General features: G+C 39.9%; 1 protein-coding gene across 6 annotated transcripts in view; it reads right to left on the reverse strand.

Annotated features, from left to right (window-relative positions):
- The window catches only part of FRMPD2 (FERM and PDZ domain containing 2), a 128639-nt gene that overhangs the window by 105572 nt on the left and 781 nt on the right, over window positions 1-22286 (reverse strand). The gene's annotated exons all lie outside the window — the stretch shown is intronic.

Raw genomic sequence — 22286 nt, forward strand, 5'->3', positions numbered from 1 at the left:
ACCTGCCTGAAGTGCAAGAGCGACTCACTAGACAGAAGTATAAGCTCCACATTTCAGAAAGGGGCAGCCTCACAGAGAAACTGGAGGAGGCTGAAGAGGGCTAGTCTTCTCTTCCCTCTCTTCTGGGAAGCAGGGCCTTTAGACCAAAGCTGATGTTTAAATGTCTATCTCCCTGATAAAGCCGCCACCCACTAATCTCCAGAGACCCAGGTGCTGGGTGGCACAGGAAGAAGCCAGGCAGGCTTTTCCTAATCCATTTACATCCTCATTGATCTTTCTCTACAGCCAGAGCTCAAGCAGGGCGGGTGTGCAGTGTGGGGCTAGATGAGGAGCACATAGAGGCACCCCCATCCCCCATTAGCACACTAATCCAAGATCTACCCCCCAGTTGCCCACCTCCCTGCAGACACTTCTGCTACCAGCCTCCTCCAGCCTCAGGAAGAGAGGCAGGTTTCAGGAGAAAGAGGCTTGGTCTGCCACCTCTCCCTGGGGCAGGAAGGGAGGTGCAGCAGGACCCCCTCAGGAAGCTTGACCTGTGAGCCGTCACTTATCACAAGGAGTCTGTGAAGAAGGGAGTATTGTTTCTATTTGCAGACAGGAAAGAAGTCCAAGGTAATCAGGTGAAAAGTGATGAATTCGAAGCTGAACTCCAGGCCCACTCTCTTTTTATTTTCTTTCTTTTCTTTTTTCTTTCCTTTCCTTCCTTTTCCTTTCCATTTCTTTCCTTTTTTTTTTTTTTTTTTTTTATAATCTCCCCTCTCATTTTAGAAACTGTTTGAGATTTACAGACTTGGCATTCCCATTCCACCACATTTTTCTAACTCTCTATAGCCACAGTGAAAGATTGCTTATTAAAGATAAGAAGGGGGAAGAACAAGACCATGATTCTTATATAAAAAATCTCTAAATCCCAAAATAAAATATTGAATGGGTGGGGTGTTTTAAATTGCTTTATGACTAGATAAAAATGCATTAAAATCTTCTAGGCTCGTATGGCTAGTGAAGACCATTATTTCAGTACAATAATTCAGTGGAGGGAGGACAAACTTTTCAACAAATAGTTCTGGATCCGTCATGGAAAAAAGCTGAACATGGGCCTAAACCTTGCACCTTATGCAAAAATTACTTCAAAATGAATCATAGATTTAATATAGAACATAAAACTATAAACTTTCATGGAGGAAAATGGGAGAAAATATTTAGGACTCATCACAAACAAGGACTCCCCAATAAAACAAACAGCTGATTTCTCATCAAAAACCATGGAGGCCAAAAGGCAGTTGGATGACATATGGTCTTAACTAGCCACACCAGCCTTGAAGACTTAAGGCATTTTTTTCTAGTCACAAGGCAGTTAGAAAAACCCCACCCAATATCAAAATACATTTTTGATATTATATCAAAATGCTTGGAAGGGAGACTGTCAAACAAGAATTTGGTAGACAACAAAGCAATCAATCCTTCAAAATTGAAAGAGAAATTAAGACCTATTCACATAAACAAACATTGTGCAAATTTGTTGCTAGTACACCCTTCCCTCCGAGAAATCCCAACGGAGTCCTTCAGACTGAAATGAAAAGACACTAGACAGTAACTCAAATCGACATGAAGAAATGGGAGCACCAGTAAAGATAATAACATAGGTAAATGTAAAAGACAATAAAAATGTATTTTGACTGGAACCCTTTTTTCTTCTACAAGAAGTTTTTTAAAAGGAGCATCCAACACCTGGAAAAGCACATAACTGACCAGGTTTGCCAATGAAGCACCCTTCTTTTTGTTAAAGCTAAGAGTCACTTGAGGCTTGAAGTTGCTGTTTTTGTTATTGGAAGTGTCAGGATCACAACTTCCATATCAAATATAACCATGATTCAGGAGTCAATGACAGGAAATTACTCATCATCCTTTCAATTAAAAAAAAAAAAAAAGAAAGAAACCGTTGTCATGCCTGTTCCAATGCACAAGCATGATCCCTCCACAGAAGGAAACACGTGCATTCCAGTTTTCTGCACCAACTCCCTGCCTGACCAACTACAGTGTTACAGTGGAATGATGTCCACAGTGGCAAGTTGGTTCCTAGAGAGTGCGGGAAGCCTGGGAACCATCCAGAGCTCTGAATTTCCCTGGCTGGCTTCGGGACTACAGCGTGGGTTACCAATGCTCTGCAAGCTAGCAGGTAGGCCAAGATTTGTTTTGCTTCTAGGCAAAAATGCAAATTCCTTTTCTTGATCTGAGAGGTCTGGCAGGCAGATGAGTCCCACCCACCTCTCCAACTCCACTTCCCACCTCCCTGTCCCTTGCTTATCTCCCTCACCATATTCCTCCCTCACCATGTTCCATCACACTGGGCTTGTGATAGATTATAAAGTAAGATAATTCTTTACACTAGCCCACCAGCCCTCAAGAACCAGCCTGGACTCACAATTAACATTGTTATCTCTGTGTAATATTGTGAATACTATTTCAAAGCCCACTGCTACTTCCTTGAATGACAATACAAGCTAATACTTCCATAGCATTTACTGTACTCCAGGCACTGTTCAGAGTGCCTTATGGGCTAAACTCATTTAAGCCTCATGACAGCCTTCTGAAATAGGGCTACCATCATGCCCATTTTAAAGATGAGGAACAGAGAGGTTAAATGACTTGGCCAGTGTCACACAGCTTGGACTTGGGTTTATGTTCTTGGTCTCAGAGGCAGGGCTCTTCCCCACCATATCACGCTGGCTGTGGAAATGCTGTGAAGCACTTTATGGGGCCTATAATCTCAGGCTATGAAACAGTCATTAACCTTTAGCCATCATACCAAGATGCCTCTGGGCTTCTCTCCAAGTTTTTCATGGTCTGGTGGGCTGTATCATGCACTGAAAAGGTGACCATTAACTATGTAAAGGATGCAGGGATCCCACTGCATAGAGAGACCTGACAGCGAGGATGTTCTGGGAAAGCATCCAGTCAATGGGCATTTTGGGGGGCCCCTCCACAACCCTTATCTCTCATACACCTTCCCAGATCTCACCTATGTGGACTGACCCTCTATACTGACTCCACTATCTGAAGGCTTTGAGGCTCATCTAGTAGCATAGAAGTCTTCTTTGCCATTTGAGACCCCACTAGCCCATCCAGAGCTTCCTTGGGCCCTTTCCAGTGAGTTTCCAGGCTCAGGAGCATCCTGTCTGCCATCCTGTTTTTGTCGGCCTTAGCCTGTAACAGCCGCTCTCCCTGGCCTGCCTCGGGCTAGAATCTTTTCCCCTGCCCTTGATCTTTAGTGGTTCCACTTGGGCCTCCCTCTTCCACGTGCCATGGCAACAGTAGCCCTCAGCTTCATCTGTGAGGCTGTCCCTACAGCCTTCCCTCAGCCATTACTACATTTAACAAATACTCATCAAGGACCTAGTATATTTCAAGCTCTGTACTACGAGTAGAATGAGGAACAATGTTAATAACCTACCCTGAGAGTCATGGGGTGGGCAGAGGAAGACAGCCAATGAGAAGGTAAGCAAATAAAATAATTCTGTAGAATGATAGACTATGAAGTAAGAAAAGGCAATGCATGATTACAAGCTTTTGGTGTGGGGGACATCGTTGCTGAAGTGGTCAAGGAAGTTACCTCCAGGAGGTGTCACTGAAGCTGAGATTTGGAAGTTGAGAAGGCACCAGCCATGGGAAAAACTTCCCAGGTAGAGGGAAGAGCAAGCACAAAATCCCAGTTTGGCAGATTCCAAGAACTAAGAGAAGCCCGCTCATGGTGAGGGAGGTGAAGATGATAAGCCAGGGGTAGGGAGGTGGGAGGTGGAGTTGGAAAGGTGGGTGGGCCCCATCTGCCTTCAGACCTCTTAGGTCAAGAAAAAGAGTTTGCATTTTGGCATAGGAGCAATATGAATTTTGGCCTACCTGCTAGTTTGCAGAGCACGTGCAACCCACACTGCAAAGCCAGGGAAAAGCTTTTTGACACTGGCTTGTGGCTGAGTATTAACTAGAAGGAAGGGAGAGTTCCAGAGGGCTGGATGCTAACACCTTAGCTCATCTGATGTTCATCAGTCCTGTAAGTGGGAATGGTTTTAATCAAGGGCAAGGCTCGCATCTGCTCCCTGCCCCCCGACCCAGGAAGAACCCTTGGGTCCCTGTCCCCTAGAGAGCTGCCCAGTTGATCCCCGAGTGTCAACTGCAGGGATCAGCCACCTCACCCAGGTGGCACACCATATGCATTAGTTGCCAAGATATTTTGCAGCATTTTTAAAGTGCTGGCTTTTGAAGAAGTAAGGATCTCTGTTACCCCTAATTGTATATTGATTGACTGACTGTATAGTGGCTTTTGAACTGTGAGATTTTGGTCACATTTCGGTATTTTGCCTTCATTCATCTCCCCTCCCCAACTCTCCATCAAGACGCCACCCATGACCTCTGGCCTTCATCTGTGACTGGTTAGCGAGATTGACAACTCTCTGGAATGTCCTGGAGACACTCCTGCATTGGGACAGAGGTTGGACCAAGGTCTCAGAGGTCGCTAAGGACCTTCTCAGCTCTGGAGCCCAAGGTGCCACTGCCCAGGAAGAGAAGGCGTGGAACCAAGGGAAGCAGAGGAGGCCTTGCAGGATGGGGACAAGTCACACGACTCCTGGCCTCATGGGTCAGGGGACCGGGCCACTATCTCTCCTTGGGACACTCCTTGTTTCTCCAAACTCCTGGTTTGTCCTCACCTCCTCGGCATTCTTTCTCCCTCTTACGGTCCCTGAAATGTTGTCCCTCAGGATTCTATTTGAGGCCCTGTATGGTTTCCTGTGGCTTCTATAACAAATTACCACAAACCTCGCGGATTAACACAAGAGAAATTTATTATCTCACAGTTCCAGAGACAAGAAATCCAAATCAGTTTGACTGGGCTGAAGTTGGGGTGTCCGCAGGACCACGGTCCCTCCACAGGCTCTGAAGGAGAATCCTTCCCGGGCCTCTTCCAGCTTCTGCCAGCTGCCGCATTCCTCGGCTATGGCCACATCACCCCAGTCTCTGCCTCTGTGGTCACATCGCCTTCTCCTCTTCTATTTTAAATCTCTGTCTGCCTCGCTTTTATAGATATCTATGATTCTAGTTAAGCACCATCTAGATAATCCAGGACAATCTTCCCATCTCAACATCTTGTCACCCAATTGCATCTGCAGTCTCTCTCTTTTTTTTTTTTTTTTTTTTTTTTTTGCTTTTAACATTCACAGGTTCCACAAATCAGGATGTGGATACCTTTACGTTTTTCTTTTTCTTTTTTTTTCTTTTTTTTCTTACTTTATTTACTTATTTTTTTTTTTTTTTTTGAGATGGAGTTTCACTCTCTCGCTCACTGGATTGCAGTGGTGTGATCTAGGCTCACTGCAACCCCTGCCTCCCAGGTTCAAGCAATTATCCTGCCTCAACCGCCCGAGTAGCTGGGATTACAGGCTCCCACCACCACTCCTGGCTAATTTTTGTATTTTTAGTAGACATGGAGTTTCACCATGTTGGCCAGGCTGGTCTCTTAACTCCTCACCTCAAGTGATCCGCCCTCCTCTGCCTCTGAAAGTGCTGGGATTACAGGCATGAGTCACCATGCCCAGCCAACCTTTACCTTTTTTTAGAGGGAGGCTTTATTCAGACCACCCCACCCTCTTTGTCATTCAACATTCTCTACCTGTTCACCTGAAAAAGACATGAGCTTTGGGAGGTTGAATTCTTAGCTCCTTGACCCTGGGCACAGGGCACATACTTATCTCTGAGACTCAGTCTTATCATCTGGTAAATAGGGCTAACAGCAGCAGTGACCTTATAAAACTGCCCAAGTGCTCAGCACATAAAAGGTAATGAGTTTATCAAATTTCCTGTCTCTTTTTATCTCTGCTCCAACCATCCAGAAAGGGATTTTAAACATCAGGGCTGCTGAGCAGCTTCCAACTATGGGATTTTTAAGAGATGGTGTTAATTGTTTCCAGCTGTCTGCCAGGGTTGAGGTGCTATAAACATCCCATTTTCAACCTTAGCAAAATGCCTCAAGTATCTCCACGACACCCTAGGAAGGAACCAGGAAGAATGCGGGACTCCCAAGGAATCGAAGCTCTCAGAGTGATCTTTTCCTCTCTTCTCCTTTTGTTCCTTCAGTCTCTCTTCATTCCTTCTCCCTCTGGACATTTATTAAAAACCATCTGCCCACAGTCAGAACCAGAGATCTGAACAAAACTTGCCAGAAGGCAAGTTTTTCTCCCGAAGAAGGAAAAGACTGTCCTGCCTCATCTAGGCCCTAGTTAAAGAGTTAACGGTGTCAAGGCTCTTATCTTCTGGAATTCTTTCGCAGTCAGCTTCCCAGAGCCTGACCTTGAGTGAGTGAGTGATGCTGACATTGCATCACTATCACCTTCTCCACACAGACCCTTCCCTGCTCTGTTTTCTCCCCCACAGCCCCTGATTTAAATAGTGGCTACAGCACTAACACAGTATGACCTTGAACAAGGACACTCTCCACATCTCATTTCCCCATCTACAAAACAGAGACGTTAACTCCTACCTTACAAGGTGTGTGTAAAAAACAGAACAAGCTAATGCAAGAAAGGCAACTAGAGAACACCCTACCATTCTTCAGGATTCCAAGGTGGAATCTTGCATTTGTAGATGAGAGGATGCACACTAGTACAGAGAAATACTTTTGGGCATTTAGAACATTTTAGAGTAGTGTTTCTCGCATCTTCAATTTTTTACATCCCATTTCACCAGTGTTTGCCACCTTCCCATCTCACTTGTACAATTAAGGCAAGTTTCTTCATTTAAATGCATTTATTTTAAAAGGATACCACATATCATTATAGCAAATGGAAAGTTAGTATCATCAGATGTAAATAGAAGGTAATTATAACTATTTTTATAAAAATTATTGAATTTTTGCCAAATAAAATTGCCTTCAAAGGCTCTGAGCCTGGGTATGATTTTTCATTATGAAAGAAGCAATTAGTTTTAGAAATATGAAAAGTCTATTTCTGAGCAAACTGTCTTCTTGACATAATCTGAAAAAGTGAAGTAAAATGTCAAGAGCATCATTCAATGTTACTAATGCAGTCATGTTCCACGTGGGTTCCATGGCCCCACCTATCCTTCTCTAAGGCTTTGGAGCCAGTTATAATGTAATGTGACCACGGTGTGAATTAGTTGAATCCTCACCAATTATACTTGATGATAATTACTTCTAAGGAGAGTAGCCCTTTACAGCTTACAGAGTCTTCATAAACTTCTGTGATTTCCACAAAAATCCTTAAAAATAGAAAAGGCAAAAATGATCCCCACTTCCAGATGAGTAAACTGAGAATTTAATTGACTTAAGGTCACAAAAGTCACACAGCTAGTAAGGGCCATTTAAATTTCTGCAAGAGTGGAAGGCTGGGGTTGTGAGCTAACAAGACTAATTAAAGCTATGTGGGTTTAAATTGGTCTTCAGTTTATTCAAGTTCTGAATTTAAAAAGCAACTTTGTCTCAAACCTTTAAATTTAAAGTATTATGTGCTATTAATCTAGTGACTTGCATATGAGAAGAACCATTTCACATGATGTTTAATATGTAATGTATTCATAATCTGTTGGTGGTCTCCAGAGAAACAGAACCAGTAGTACGTGAATGTGTGTGTGTGAGGGGGGGGTGTGTGTGTGTGAGAGAGAGTATACACACGCACACATTTTTTTTTTTTCTTATCTTAGGAAGAAGGAAGCTAAGGTCATAGCCTGGGGTAATAGACTCACTACTCATAGACTTACAGAGCACATACCCTTTTCTCCCACCTTATCGCCTCATCACCAGGACTCCTGCATCAGAACAGCAGATGACAGCTAAAGAACAGCAAGGCCCAGATTCTACTTAAGAAGGAGTTTCTACGAAAAGGTAAAGACAATAAGGGAGAGAAAAACAAGAACAATAGAAAAAAATGGAAGTCTCAGATACCTACTGTATTAGGGCTCTCCAGAAAGACAGAACCAATAAGATGCATAGATATAGATGATATAGATATAGATATATCCAATGTATAATATTGGATAGGATATTCAAGAACTGTGGAACAATTACGAAAGGTATAACATACGTGTAAAAGGATACCAGAAGGAGAAAATGGAAAAGAGTAGAAAAATATGTGAAATATTTAAGGTAATAATGGCTGAGAATAGATGACAGATAGATAGATAGATCTATATATGTATATGTATAGATAGATCTATATATATATGTATAGATAGATATAGATATCTTATATATTATAGAGGCTGAGAAGTTTAACAATCTGCTATCTACAAGCTGAAGACCCAGGAAACTCAATGGTATAATTCAGTCCAAGTCTGAAGGCCTAACAACCACAGGAGCTAATGATGTAAATCCCAGTCCAAGGGCAGGAGATGAGATGAGATGTGACAGCTCAAGCTGGGTAGGAAAAAAGGGATGAGTGTCTCCCTCCTGTGTCTTTTGTTCTATTATGTCCCTCAATAGATTATATGATGCCTGCCCATAGCACAATTCAAACTCTGATCTGTCCCAGAAATACCCTCACAGACACGTTCCAAAATAACATTTCATCTGGGCAGCCCATGGCTTCATTAAAATTGACACATAAAATTAATTATAATACTTATAGCTATAGCAAACAGTAAACACAGCATTACTACTAGCCAGAAAAACACAAATGCTCTCACTAAAGGCCTGTTTATCTCAGTTCCTATTACCCAATACATCATGTCCAGCTTTCAACAAAAAATTATGTCATGTATAAAAACAACAAAAAACTCAGTTTGAAGAGACAAATCAAGTGAAAGAACCAGACTCTGATATAGCAGAAACCTTGTAATTATCATACCAGAAATTTAAAATAACTATGATTAATATGCTAAGTGTTCAAATGGAAAAGGTGGGCAAGATGCAAGAATAGATGGGTAAAATGTAAGCAGAGACATGGAAATTCTAAAAATAAAAATTTCTTAAAAGTTAGAAATCCACAACATTGTAAGAGAAATGGAGAATTCCTTTGGTGGGCTCACCAGTAGATTGGACACCTACAAGGAAAGAATCAAGGAGCTTAAAGATGTGTCGGTAGAAACTTCCCAAATGGAAATGTGAAGAAAACAAAGAATGAAGAAAAATGGAACAGAATATCCAGGAACTGTGGACCAATTTCAAAAGGTGTGACATATGTGTAAGGGAATACCAGAAGGAGAAGATGGAAAATAATAGAAAAAATTTGAATAATGGCTGAGAATATTTCAAAATTGACAACAGACACCAAACCACAGATCTAGGAAGCTTGTAAAGCATCAAGCAGAATAAATAAAAGAAACATATGCAATTCTCAACTTAAAAGTTAAAAAAAAAAAGGTAAATTAATTTTCCCCGGGAAAAAAACAAAACAACAACAAAAAAAAAAAAAAAAAAAAAAGAAAGTGAGAGAGAGAGAGAGAGAAATGTAACTTACATATAGCAGAAAAAGGATAAGAATTACAATGGATTTCTCTTCACAAACTGTTCTAGTAAAAAGATCATAGAATGTAATATTTAAAGTGTGAAAGTAAAAAAACTACCAATCTAGAACTCTGTATACTGCAAAGTTATCATTCAAAGTGAAAAGAAATAAAGACTTTCTCAGACAAACAAAACCTGAGTATATTGGTCACCAGTAGGCTTGCCTTGCAAGAAATTTGAAAAGGTCTTCAGAGAGAAGGAAAACGATACAGAAGAGAAACTCAGATCTTAAGCCATTTATTTCCCTTATTCTTAATTGATCTAATAGATAACTATTTTTCAAATTATAATAGCAACAACATATTGGGTGATTATACCTTATAAATAAGTAAAATTAATGCCAGTCAGTTATAAAGGCTGGAAGGGAGAAATCGATATTACTCTAAGGTACCTGTACCACACATGAGCTATTTGAAAGTGGATTTAAATTTGTTGTAAATGTATACTGCAAACTCTAGAGCAACTACTAGAAATGTTTTTTAAAAGACGTATAACTTACATGCTGAAATAATAGAAAATGTTCAATTACAACTAAAGAAGGCAGAAAAATATGGGAAGATCTTAAAAAGAAACAAAAACCTACTGCAACAAATAGAAAACAGTTATAAATATGGTGGCTATTAATCTAACAACATCAATAATCACTTTAAATATAAAGTTCTAAGTATGCCAGTTACAAGACAGAAACTGACAGAGTAGATTAAAAAATAAAACCCAGTTATGTTGTCTAGAAGAAACTCCCTTTAAATATGAAGGCACGTATAGGTTAAAAGTAAAGGGAAGAATAAAAAGATTAATTTTAAGAAAACTAAAAGGATGTAGAAAGATATACTACGCTAACACAAATTAAAAGAAAGCTGGAGTAACTATCTTAACTTCAGACAAAGCAGACTTCAGAATAGAGAAAATTATCAGGAATAAAAAGGGGCATTACATAATGATAGAGGTCAATACTCCAAAAAGATATATATAACGATCTCTGATGCACTTAACAACAGAGAATCAGAATACATGAGGTAAAAACTGGTAGAACTGCAAGAAGGAATAAACAATCTACTATTACAGTTGGGGACTTCATCATCCCTCTATCAGGGATTAATAGATCCAGCAGGCAGAAAATCAGTAAAGACATAGTTAAACTAGACACACTGCCAAAGAACCGGATCTAGTTGATGGCTATAGGCTATTTTATCCAACAACAACAGAATACATGTTCTTTGCAGTTTCTCATGGAACATTCACCAAGATACATCACATTGTGGGCCATAAACTTTATTTATTTATGTATATTTATTTATTTATTTATCTTTGAGACAGGGTCTCACTTTGTCATCCAGCCTGGAGTGCAGTGGTGCAATCTTGGCTCACTAGTAACCTCCACCTCCTGGGTTCAAGCGATTCTCATGCCTCAGCCTCCTAAGTAGCTGAGATTACAAGTTTAAAAGTACAGAAATCGGCCGGGTGCGGTGGCTCACGCCTGCAATTCCAGCACTTTGGGAGGCCGAGGGGGGCAGATCACGAGGTCAGGAGATCGAGACCATCCTGGCTAACACGGTGAAACCTCTGTCTCTACTAAAAAAAAAATGCTAACATGGTGAAACCCCCGTCTCTACTAAAAAAAATACAAAAAATTAGCCGGGCGTGGTGGCGGGTGCCTGTAGCCCCAGCTACTCGGGAGGCTGAGGCAGGAGAATGGATTGAACCCGGGAGGCAGAGCTTGCAGTGAGCCAGGATCATACCACTGTACTCCAGCCTGGGCAACAGAGCACGACTCCATCTCAAAAAAAAAAAAAAGTACAGAAATCATACAAAGTATGATTTCTCTCATAGAGATGTGGTTCTCTCAGTAAAACCAAACTGTAAATCAATAACAGAAGGATAGCCAGAATATTCTCAACTATTTGGAGATTAAACAACACAATTCTAAATAGCAAATGGGTCAAAAAGGAAATCTCAACAGAAAATAAAGAACATTTTTAACATTTAACATTTAACATTTTAACATTTAACATTTTAAAAATGAAAATACAAGTTACCAAAATTTGTGAGATATAATGAAGGAAGTATTTATACAGAGACTTCTAACATTAAATGCATATATTAGAATAGAAGAAAGATCTAAAATTAATAATCTAACCTTTCACCCTTAGGAAACTACAGAAAAAATAACAGCATGAACCTGAATAAAAGGAAGCAAATAATAAGAAATTAGAACAGAAATCAATAAAATTGGAAACAGAAAAACAGTAGAGAAAATCAACAAAACTAAAAGCAGATTATTTGAAAACATCAACAAAACTGATAAACCCATAGCCAAGTAACCAAGAGAGGAAAAAAAAAGAGAGACGATAAAAATAACTAAAATCACAAACGAAATAAGGGCCATCACTACTGATCCCATGGACATTAAAAAGGATAATATGACCACAATTATAATGATTTAGAAGAAATGGACCAATTTCTTGAAAGAGAAAAGCTATCAAAACTCATACAAAGAGAACTAGATCATCTAAGTATGCCTATATGTATTACATACATTGAATTAATAATTAATGGCCTTGTAAAACATAAAGCACCAGGCCCAAATGATTTCACTATTAAAGTCTACCAAACATTTAAGGAAAAGATGACACTAATCCCCTACAATCTCTTCCAGAAAATAGAAGCAGAGGGAACATTTCTTAATTCATCCTATGAGACCATAATTGTCCCAATACCAAAACCAGATAAAAATCTTGCAAGAAAGTAAAACTACAGATCAATATTTTTCATGAACAAGGATGCAAAAATCTTCAAAATATTAGCAAATCAAATCCAACAATGTATAAATATAATCATACACCATGATCAAGTGAAATTTAATTCAGGTATGTAAGGCTGGTTTAACATTTGAAAATGTATTAATGCAACCCACCACTTTCATGGACTAAAGAGAAAAATTATATAATCAAATTTATAAATACAGAAAAAGCATTTAGCAAAATCCAGCAGCAAATGATTAAAAACTCTCTGCTAACCAGGAATAGAGAGAAACTTCTTCAACTTAATTTTTTAAAAATATGTTATTAAAAAAAAAAAATCTACAGCCAACACGTGACCTAAGGGGGTCAAACTAGATGCATTCCTGCTAAGATCAGGAAAAATACAAGGATGTCCTTTCTCACTATGGGAAGTCCTAGCTAATGTAATAAGACAAGAAAAGGAAATAAAAAGTATATAAATTAGAAGGAAAGAAAGAAAGTTATCTCTGTTACTAGATGACATGATTGTGTATGTATGAAATCTCAAATAATGAACAAAAAAATCTCCTAGAACTAATAAGTGATTATAGAAACATTGCAGGACAGAAGGCTAATATACAAAATTCAACTGTTTTGACTTTAATTAACATCAGCAATGACAACTCAAATGTGAAATTATAAACACAATATCGATTATTACATTAACACCAAAAATACGAAGTATGTAGAAATAAACCTAACAAAATATGTGTAAGATCCCTATAAGGAAAACTACAATATTCTGATGAAAGAAATAAAAATATTTCTTTTAAATATTTTAAAAATCTAAACAGAGGAAGAGTATTCTATGTTCACTGAGAGAAGACTCAATATTGTTAAAGTGTCATTTCTTCTCAACTTGTAGATTTAATCCCAGAAATTTATTTTGTGAATATCAACAACTAATTCTAAAGTTTAAATGAAAAAGGAAAACAAGTCACCTAAAACAGACAACACAATACTGAAGAAGAGAAACAAAGTTGTAGGACAGGTCCAAATATCCAACTTCAAGAGTTACTATACCAAGGCAATCCTACCCAAAAATAACAAAGCAGGAGGCATCAAGCTACCCAACTTTACACTACTGGGCTACAGTAACCAAAAGAGCTTGGTACTGGTACAAAAACAGACACATAAACCAATGGAACAGAATAGACAGCCCAGAAATAAGGCCACACACCTACAACCATCTGATCTTCCACAAAGCTGACAAAAACAAGCAACAGGGAAAGGACTCCTCATTCAACAAATGGTGCTGGGATAATGGCTAGCCATATGCAGAAGATTAAAACAAAACTTCTTCCTTAAACAATTATATAAAAATCAACTCAAAATGGATTAAAAACTTAAGTATAAGACCCAAAACTATAAAAACCCTGGAAGACAAAACCTAGGCAATACCATTCTGGACACAAGCACTGGCAAAGATTTTATTATGAAGATGCCAAAAGCAATTGCAACAAAAGCAAAACTTGAAAAATGGAATCTAATTAAACTAAAGAGCTTCTACACAGCAAAATAAACTATCAATAGAGTAAACAGACAACCTACAGAGTGGGGGAAAATATTTGTAAACTATGCATCTGGCAAAGTTCTAACATCCAGCATCTATAAGAAACTTAAGCAAATTCACAAGAAAAAAACAAACAACTCCATTAAAAAGTGGGCAAAGGATATGAACAGACAATTTTCAAAAGAAGACATACACACAACCAATAAGCATATGAAGAAAAGTTCAATATCACTGATCATTAGAGAAATGCAAATCAAAACCACAATGAGATACCATCTCACACCGGTCAGAATCACTATTAATAAATAGAAAAAATAACAGATGCTGGTGAGGTTGCAGGGAAAAGGAAATATTAATACACTGTTGGTGGGAGTGTAAATTAGTTCAACCATTGTGGAAATCAGTGTAGCAATTCCTCAAAGAGACAAAACCCAAACTACCATTTGACCCAGCAATCCCACTACAGGGTATACACCCAAAGAAATATAAATCATTGTATTATAAAGAAATATGCATGTGTATATTCATTGCAGCAGTATTCACCATGGCAAAGACATGGGATCAATCTAAATGCCCATCAATGGTAGACTGGATAAAAAAAAAATGTAGTATATATATACACCATGGAATATTATGCAGCCATATAAAAAGAATGACATCATGTCCCTTTCAGGAACATGGTTGGAGCAGGAGGCCATTATCCTTAGCAAACTAACACAGGAACAGAAAATCAAACACTGCATGTTATCATTTATAAGTGGGAGCTAAATGATGAGAACACATGGACACAAAGTGGGGAACAACAGACACTGGGTCCTACTTGTGGGTTAAGACTAAGAGAAGGGAGAGGAGCCCAAAAAATAACTATTGTTTCCTTAGGCTTAGTACCGGGGTGACAATATAATCTGTACAACAAACCCTGGTGACACAAGATTTCCCATATAACAAACCTGCACATGTACCCCGTACCTAAAATAAAAGTCTAAAAAGTAAAAAATAAAAACTTCTAACATTCATTCTTCAATTTAAAAAAGAGGAAAAAAGAGTTATTATAGGGTACATTAATCAAGACTGTGTGATGTTGGTGAACGAATACACAAATAGATTAAAGGAACAAAATAGTCAAAAACTAGACCAATACATATACATTTAACTGATCTTTGACAAAGGAGCAAAAGCAATTAGTATTGAGATAGTCTTTTCAACAAATGGTCAGCAAGGGCCTAGAGGAGAGCCCAGACTTTACAATCAACCAGCTATAATGAGGCACAGTCATTTCCTCCACACAGTCAGTTCAGAGAAGGCCAAGTAGGAGCCGAAACTCTCATTCCTACCTAGTGGTGACTTGCACCACATCCTAGACTTCCACCTTCCTCTGGTGATAACAAGATGCCCCTTGGCCTCCCGACGGGGGTGGTACCAGGGAATGTATAGTAAAGGGTCAGTACTTTTAGCACCATGCAGTGGTAACAAGGCATCCCCTGACGTGTTGCATGAGGAGCAGTAATAAGGTGTTCCCGACCCTCCTAGCAAGGGTGGTGTCAGCAGAGGACTAGAGGGGAGCCAGAAAAGTCACAACAAGATGCCCTTAAGGTTATCAAGAGAGACTGAGTGAGGGACCTAGACTTCCACTTTTACCTGGAAGTAATGAAGCAGAGCCCTTCTGTTCATACAGTGTCAGGGAACATCTGCTAAAAATGAAGCTCTAAGTAAGGTCCAGAGTCTCATATGATAGTACCCAAACATTTTGGATTCAATCACTATTACTCATCATATCAAGAACCAGGAAAATCTCAACTTGAGTAAAAAAAGACAACAGGAGCCACTACCAAGATAACACAGATGCTAGAATTATCTGACCAGGATTTTTGTGAGCAATGACAAGCACAATTAAAACAAAGACATAGAAAGGCTCGACAAAGAAATATAAAGAACCAAATGAAAATTTTAGAACTGAAAAATACAATAACCAACATTAGAAACACTATGGGTGGGCTCAACAGCAGAAAGGGGAAGACTGAGTAGAGCAACAGAATGGAGAAGACTGAGTAGAGAATCCATGAATTGAGAAGAGAACAAGAAAAATGACCCAATCGGACAACAAACATCAAAAGACATTTCTGCATCAAAGGGCATTATCAAGAAAGTGAAAGACAATCCACAGAATGGCAGAAAATATTGGCAAATCCTCAATCTGGTAAGAGTCTAGTAGCTGGAATATATAAAGAGCTCCTACAATTCCGTAACAAAACCACCAACAATCCAATTTCAAAATGGGCAAAGGACTCAAACAGATATTTCTACAAATAATATGTGTGAATGTTCATAGCAACATTATTTATAATCAAAAAGTGGAAACAACTCAGTGTCGATCAAGGGATGAATGGATAAACACAATGTGGTCCATGCATACAATGGAATATTATTCAACCATAAAAAGAAATCAAGTACTGATACATGCTACAACATTCATGAGCCTTGAACACGTTATGCTAAAGTAAAAGAAGCCAGATGTAAAAGCCTACATATTGTGTAATTCCATCTATATGAGATATCCAGAATAAACAAATCCATAGAGGCAGAAAGTAGATTTAAGTGCCATGCTTAATGCGAAGTGCTCACATATAGGATGTCTATAAAGAAGTTTCAAAACTTAACATCAGAAAGCAAACAATCCAATTAGAAAAATGAGCAAATGGCATAGAAAGACATTTCACTGAAGATATACACATGGCGGATAAGCACATGACAAGATGTTCAACATCACTGGCCATAAGGGGAAGGCAAATGAAGTCTATAATGAGATATCCCTGTCCACCTATATGACGGGGGAAAAAAAAGTGACAATACCAAATGCTTATGAGGACACAGAGAAACTGGATCTCTTCTAAGTTGATGGTGGGAATGTAAGTGGTACAGCCACTTCAGAAAAGAGTTTGTTGGTTTCTTTCAAAAAAAGAGAAAAACTAAACATACTCTTACTATACCATTAAGCAATTGTGCTTCTGTGCACTTAACCCAGAGAAACGAATATCCACACAGAAAGCTGCATGTGAACATGTGTGTTTTATTTGTAATAGCAGCTTTATTTGTGAAAGCCAAAAATGTCAAAATGTCCTTCATTTGGTGAATGGTTAAACAAATTGTGGTATATTCATACCATGGAATACTACTCAGAAATAAAGAGCAAACTATTGACACATGCAACAGCTTGGATAGATCTCAAGGGCATTAGGCCGAATGAGAAAAGCCAGTCTCAAAAGGTCACATATTGTGAGACTGATCTCAGAGATAGTAGGAGCAGAGTGGTAGATCTTTGTGGGGATAGGATAATTTTGTGTCTTGATTGTGGTAGTGGTTACATAAATCTACACAAGTGTTACAATGGCGTAGTACTTTATACACATATTGTACCAATGTCAAATGGTGGGTTTGCCATTGTGCTGTAATTAGGTCAGATATAATCACCGAGGGACGTTGGAGGAAGAGTATAGGGACTTCTCTGTGCTCCTTGGAACTTCTTTACAACTTCTTATCCAACCATATATGAAAATAAAATGTAAAAGAAAATATGCAACAGACTAGAAGAAAATATATATAATGGCAAAAGGATTATTATTTACTCATCAATTCAGAAAAAAAAAATCTTCAATTTAAAAGTTAAGAAATAACCAGGTGAAAAAAATACAACTACTTAATAAATATTTGAAAAGATTTGTTATGTTTCTAGTAAATCAAGGAAAACAAAACAGCAATGAGAATTTATCAGAGGGTCAAAAATTTAAATATTTGATGTTAGCAAGGTGGGGGCTGCAGACCAGGCCCTCTCATAAAACCCATTAACATGGGAATTAAATTGGTATAGATTTTTTAGAGCCATCTATCAAAATTGAGAACATGCATTTGCCGAGTCCCAGCAATGCCAATTCTCTGCCTCCTAGGGAACATTTCTCAGCATACAGGAAATAGGATGCACAGAGGCGTGTTGCATGTGGATGTTGACGGGGGGGCAGGTGGTACCTGGTACAAGGGTGGCCAGGGTCACTGAAATGCAGCCTTCAAGGGGATCCAGAAGCTGAACAGGCCTGGGAGTTCCCCCCTTCATGGAGAGCAAAGCCTTCTCTCCTCCTGCAGCGATGATTGAGGGATAAACCTCTGGCTGACGGGACTCTGGCAGGGCCAGGCTGTCCGTGGGTTCCCAGCCTAATGCAGGTTGAGAAGTGGCTCGCCCTGTCACAAATCCCACTAGGTGAATGCTTTGTTTAAAAATTTTCCTCTAGAAGTGAAGCAGCTTCATTCAGTCAAATTAATCCATCCAGAGCAGATCATTTAAAATAGTGGTTAGTGAAGAGGGGGTCCTTAATTCACACTTGACAGATCCGGGAGACCTGCTGTAGCACGGATGGGAAACGGGAGACAGCCAAGGTGGGAGGGTGAAGGCATTGCCCAGAATCCCGCTCCGAGTGGTTTCAGGGAGAGGACTCCAGTCTCAAGCTCTTCTCCTGGGCTTTATTTACCACAAACCCCTCCTCAGGCCCTGAGTCAGGAAGCTGCTTCCCACAGTGATATCTACAAAGAGCTATACAGCCAGCTGGGATAAGGGATGAAGGTCAAACCAAAAGTGACTATTTCTGTGCAAAGAAACAGAAAAATCTTATGGGCCCAACAGCAGTAGATAATTGAGAAAGCGAGGCTAAGAAAAGTCATAAAAGAAACTGTGGTTCCTTATTAAACAATATGAAAAACTGTCCACTCCTGCCTATAATCCAAGGAGCTGCCAGTGGACGCAGTCACGAGGCCCATTTTCATCCCTCAAGCGGGCTTCGATGATGAGCGCTCAGTGCCCATGAGGTGGCAATGAAACCATCCCTCTCAGAGACCTTACTTATGTGTGGCCAATGTGGGACAGCTGATTTGTAAAGCAGGTTGGCAATCTGTATCAAGAACCAAGGGATGTCCATTCCCGCCATCAGGGTCTTCCTCTTATGGGTATTGATGCCAAGAACATAATTGACAAAGATGTATATTCAAAGATATTTGCCATGGTATTATTTGTAACAATGAATAAAGGCAATGCCAAATGTCAGTGGTCCTTGGGTTTCTCCCTGCCCTGGCCCCCTCTTCAAATCACTCTACATGCTCCAAAGTTACCAACCATCAGTCCATCCCCTCCACAGCCATGTCTTAAGCTCAGACCTGTTTCTTGAGCTCCTGCTTTGTGGTCCCAGGATGTCCTTTAGACAACCCCCTTGGATGCACAGAACTGAATTCACCTTCCCCTTACCTCCTCCTCTTTCAACCTCTCTTATTTGAATACAGCAAACAGCGTTTCCACCACCTAAGCCCTCAAGCCAAACCTTCAGACAACATTATTGTCTCCTTCCCATCCCTCAACTCCCCATTCCTTTAATCACCATCTCCAAAATCTCTCCAAAATCCTCCTGTTTCTCTCCAACTCCACCACCACTGACCTGGTCTAAGCCACCAGCACCCTCCCCTGAATGACCACTGAAATGGAAATCCTACAAAATGGTTTCCTACAACCATACTTTGCCCCTGCCCTGATCCATTCTCTGTCTTGCAGAGTCCTCTTCCTAAAACACAAATCTGACCACGTCACACCTCGTGAAAACCTTCAGCCACTTTCTGTTCTCCAAAGGATCAGCTCAGATCCTGGGCAAGGTTTACAGGACCTCAGGCCCACCTCTTTGGACTGATCTCCAGCAGCTTCCTCTTGCCCCCATGGCCTTTTTCCAGCCTCAGATGCACCACACCCTCCTTGCCTCCTGTCCTTCTGCAGGCTCTGTGGGGACACTCACATCTGGAGCTCCTTCTTCCTCCACTGGCTGAATGACTCAGTAATTTAACGGGTGAATACTTCAGATGCTGCCTGCACTCTGTGAACTGGCATCACAAAAAAATGATACTGATAGAAGAAGCAAAGGAAATTCCTAGATGGCACTTTTAAAAACTGTCTAATACATTTACTGTCTAGCCAGACACTGTTTAACCCATCTTGAATCTATGGAAGAGTGAGTTCTGACAGCTCAGCCTTGATCTGCCTCCTGCCTGGCACCAGCCCTCCTGGAACTGGTTCCTGTGCACCATCCTACACATCTCCTTCCTGCCTCCCTTCATTACATACTCTATTTCCAACAATGTTGGGCTATGATAGCTTAAGGAAATACAGGAATAAAGGAGGCTTACAGCTAAGGCAAGAAAAAAAAAGAGAGGGCAGTTAACAATAGAACTGCCAGCAACCAAGGGTGAAAAGAAGCCTGGGGAACAGGAATCAGCCTCGAAAGCAGACCTCTGCCAGGAAAGCAGCTAAAAACACTGACATCTCAGGGCGAATACAACTCAGAAGGCGAATGGGAATAGAAAAGCAGAGTGGCTGGAAGAGCAGGCTCTGAGGTCAGAGCTGGATTGATCCCACCTCACCATGGGCAAGTTACTTCCTCTCTTTACTCATTTATACCATGAGTTATTGTGTCTGGCACATGGCAGTTTCTCAGTAAATCCTAGCTTTTCATGTTATGAATGCTGAATATATGGAGAGGGCAGGTAATAAGCTAGAGACAAGCCAGCAAAACTAGGGTTTCAGATCAGAAATGACTTCACTGATGGAGCTGCAGGTAGCATTGTCCTGGGCTGCACACCCCAGCCCTTGCTACTCCTTAGCAGTTGAATTCATAGCCATCTTTTCAAATCGTGTTCTTTTCAACGAGTCCAACATTTTGGTGAGTGACAGCTTCATCCCTAGAGAGAAAGAAGTATTCTTCCTAATTCCTCCTTTCGTGCTCCCTTCATTTGTGCCCATGAGTCATTTTTTTCACCACTCTGTATTTTGCTCCTTAAATCTCTCTTGGATCCTGTGACATGCTGAAGAAGCCTCCTACTGACCTGTGAGAGCCAATTATTAAATTTCCAGAAATTTTGTAAGCTGGCTGTTAAACACAGCCATTACCAAAAAGTGTTATAAAAATCTCCAATTAAATAAGTTATATTAACAATATGTTGAAACTCACTATTTACAAATTATTTTTCTGCATTTTACTGTTGTCTGTGCTTTGGAACTTATTTAAATGAAATATATTTCTATTTTGGAAACACTATGTAATGGTGTGCTGGTGCACAGCTCTTCCACCTTTGTGTTTAGCGATATCACATTGGGAGCTTGTGATTGGCCATGGTGGTAGTATTTATACCACAGAAATTGTCAAAAGCTACAAATTAGGGCTTGGTTTGCTGTTTTTTCATTCCCTAAGAAAACTAAGAAAGTGATGGAGAAAATGTTCATGCAGATTAAACCTAAAAGTGTGCCGTGTCCATATTTGTTACATTCTGAATAACACAAAAATTGGGAAAATACTCTTCCAAACTCAAAAACTGTCATCTGATCCAGCAGTCACTCATGTCATTACAGATGAGTGAAGTTAAGACAATCATCTTCATTGTTTCACTTTCTTCTTACTTGTCAATGTAAACAAAAATATCAACCAGCATTCATATTGGAACTACATTCAGTGGTCAGTTGCAAACAGGCTGACCAACGGTATAAGAGTTCAGCAAAAATCAATGAATGCATGCTGTGAGAATCAAATGGCTATATAGAATTTGTAATAAAGAGTATTTTATATTTTATTACTTGTAAATTGTGCAATATACATCCTTCATATCAGTAAAATTTATAATGAACTTATTAGATGCATATTTATTTGTTTTTGCTCACAGTGCTGGCAGCACCAGCTTGGAGGCCTCCTCTTCTCTACATCCCACTGTTGTTTTCTTAGGTTAGGCCATCTGTCATCATTCCAGGTTTCATCCTCTCCAATCCCACACCCATATTGCTACTAGATTAATCTTCTTAATATTAAATGCAGTCACGACACATTCTTCATTAAAACTACCAGTGTCTATCTGGGACCTTCTGAGTGAACTCTGGGCCATAGAAGGCCTTCCTTGCTCTCCCCTGTTCACCTCTGCAGCCTCCTTTCTTATCAGACTCCCCTGTTCCCATTTTACTAAAGTTAGGCCAAACTGCCTGCTGTTCCCAGAGTATGCTTTACTTATTCATGCCACTGGGCCTTTGCATGTGCTTTTCTCCGCTTGAGATGCCTTTCCCACTCCCCCTGCTCCCACCTCCTGCTAGTGTCCACTTAGCATTAAAGCCATGCTCAAGCATCACCTCTCCCAGGAGACCATGCCGCCTCCATTTCAGCACTTGCTATCACTGCCAGGTTTCATGCAGGTCCAACATTCTGCCCCCCAACTCCCACTCTCCTATGATCTGGAAGATCCTCTGGGCCAGGGGGAGACATCCCCAGCATCTAGCATGTGGCTTGGTCCCAGGAGATACCAAGTAAGTTCTTGTTGAATTAATAAACTACTTAATTGGTTTTAGCTACAACCTATAGCAAATCATAGGATTTAGCCAGGAGAAATAGGCATGACTCATCTTTGAACTCAACTGTTGCTTTAAAAAAAA

This window comes from Macaca fascicularis, chromosome 9, assembly GCF_037993035.2.
Source record: "Macaca fascicularis isolate 582-1 chromosome 9, T2T-MFA8v1.1".
Taxonomy (NCBI): Eukaryota; Metazoa; Chordata; class Mammalia; order Primates; family Cercopithecidae; genus Macaca; species Macaca fascicularis.